The sequence below is a fragment of the Schistocerca cancellata genome, chromosome 3 (assembly GCF_023864275.1).
Source record: "Schistocerca cancellata isolate TAMUIC-IGC-003103 chromosome 3, iqSchCanc2.1, whole genome shotgun sequence".
Classification (NCBI taxonomy): Eukaryota; Metazoa; Arthropoda; class Insecta; order Orthoptera; family Acrididae; genus Schistocerca; species Schistocerca cancellata.
The window spans coordinates 329,390,941-329,393,189 of record NC_064628.1 but is presented as its reverse complement, the minus strand read 5'-3'; the positions used below and the strand labels follow the sequence as shown (position 1 = coordinate 329,393,189).

The following is a 2,249-nucleotide window of genomic DNA, read 5'->3' as shown; positions in this document are numbered from 1 at the left end:
TAGGACCTGTCAACCTTCCGTTTTCGGACGTCGCTAAATTCTTGGGTCTTATCTTTCGGCTCGCTGTCTGCGATCCCTCAACACCCTCCGTGTCCTGAATGGTACCTCCTGGGGAGCGGGCCGAGTGGTCCTTCTCCGCCTCTATCGCGCCTTTGTGCGCTCGAAATTGGATTATGGAAGCATAGACTACTCCTCTGCTCGGCCGTCTATTCTTCGGCGTCTCGACTCTATCCACCACCGTGGATTACGTTTAGTGTCTGGAGCTTTTTACACCAGCCCTGTGAAAAGCCTTTATGCTGAGATTGCTGAACCTCCGCTGTCCAATCGGCGAGCAGTCCTGAGTCGTTATGCTAGCCATCTGTCTTCCATGCCTGCTAATCCAGCCCATGACATTTTTTCCGACGCCTCCTTTGATGTAGGGTATGCAGGCCGCCCCTCCTCCCTACTACCACTGGGAGGCTGCTTCCGTCAACTGCTCCATTCTCTTTCCTTCCGCTTTCCTAAAACCTTCTTGACAACTTGGGGTACAGCACCGCCTTGGCTCCGTCCCCGGATCTGCCTGCTCCGTGACCTTTTGTCAGTTTCCCAAGGATGGTACCCCTTCACTTGTTTATTGTCGGGCATTTTCTGCTCTATGTGCACAAATCAAGGAAGCCACATTTATTTACACTGATGGCTCAAAAACATCATTTGGTGTAGGGAGTGCCTATATTGTTGGCGATACCCCAAATCACTTTCGGCTTCCCGACCAGTGTTCGGTTTATACTGCGGAGCTTTACACTGTTCTCCAGGCTGTCCACTACATCCGCCGCCATCAGCGGATACAGTATGTTATCTGTTCAGATTCTCCCAGATCTCTCGTCATTCTCCAAGCTCTTTACCCTGTCCACCCTCTGGTCCACTGGATTCAGGACTATCTGCGCTTGCTCCACATGGGGGGGTGTCTCGGTGGCGTTCCTCTGGCTCCCGGGACACATTGGTATCTGTGGAGATGAGGCGGCCAAGGCTGCAGTCTTCTTCGGCCAGCTATTCAATCTATTCCCATTGCCGATCTACGGAGCGTTTTATGTCGTCGTGTTTTTCTTTTATGGCACGCACATTGGTAGACACTTCCCCATAATAAATTGCAGGACGTGAAAGCTCTTCCTTGTGCTTTGACCTCTTCCTCCCGAACGCATCATCGGGAGGAGGTAATTTTAACTAGACTCCGGATAGGGCACTGTCTTTTTAGCCATCGACATCTTTTAAGCGGCAATCCTCCCCCACTGCTCTCAGCTGTGGACGGTAAGACACCTTTTAATTGAGTGCCCCTATTTTACTCCGTTACGCACCCGTCTACAGCTGTCGCCTGATATATCGTCAATTTTAGCAGATGACATGCGCTCGGCCAATCGCGTTCTCGAGTTTATTAGTGCCAGTGAAATGACGTCAGTCATTTGCAGCTTTTTTTGGGGACAACCAACCCCTTTCTGTAGTGGATTTTTAAGCCTTCCTCCTGCTTTTAGTTTCTCCAGTTTTTTGAGTTTCATTCCCATTGCTGCTGGTTTCCATTTTCGGTTTTTTATTTTTACTGTTTCCTAAGTCACGGACCGGGCGCTAATGACCATAGCAGTTTTGCGCCCTAAAACAAAAAAAAAAAAAAAAAAACACCAACACTAATGACTTAAGTAGCTGCTTCACTACATGGGCCATTTGGATAATCCCTTCCATACAAGTTTCTGTAAACTATGCAAGTGGGAATTTTTTTCTCGAGCATTTCCTGTGCTCTTGCAATCCCTCTGGCTTAAATCTCCACTACCTTGTTTCCTCACTGCCTTACCTAACCTTACCCTTAACCGTACCTTTTTACCTTAACCTTACCTTTTTACCATTACCTTTACCTTACCTTTTTACCTTTACCTTACCCAAGTGAACTTAACAGTGTCTCTCTCTCTCTCTCTCTCTCTCTCTCTCTCTCTCTCTCTCTCCCCGATACAATGGGAGGTACTTGCGCATGGGGGAGAATACATGATACATGATGAGATTTGGATTTGTCTAGGCGAGAATAAGGAAAGGTTCTCATAAAAGTATAATTAAAAATAATGTAAGTGTATTTCATCAAAATAGTGGGAGTTTAAAGAATAAAATAGATGAGCTTCTGGTTTGTTTAGAAGATTTAGAAGCTGAGAATGAAATAGATATACTATGCCTGTCTGAGCATCACATTGTTACTGATATGGATAAGGTAAATGTAAGTGGATATAAGCTCT

At 46.5% G+C, this 2,249-nt stretch overlaps 1 long non-coding RNA gene across 1 annotated transcript; it reads right to left on the bottom strand.

Annotated features, from left to right (window-relative positions):
• Window positions 1–1,625: 1,625 nt before the first annotated feature.
• On the bottom strand, window positions 1,626–2,035 carry LOC126175029 (uncharacterized). Its single transcript, XR_007535513.1, has 2 exons — window positions 1,856–2,035; window positions 1,626–1,824 (listed from the first exon to the last, which is right to left on the bottom strand). It is a non-coding gene; the product is annotated as an uncharacterized LOC126175029 (long non-coding RNA).
• Window positions 2,036–2,249: the final 214 nt, after the last annotated feature.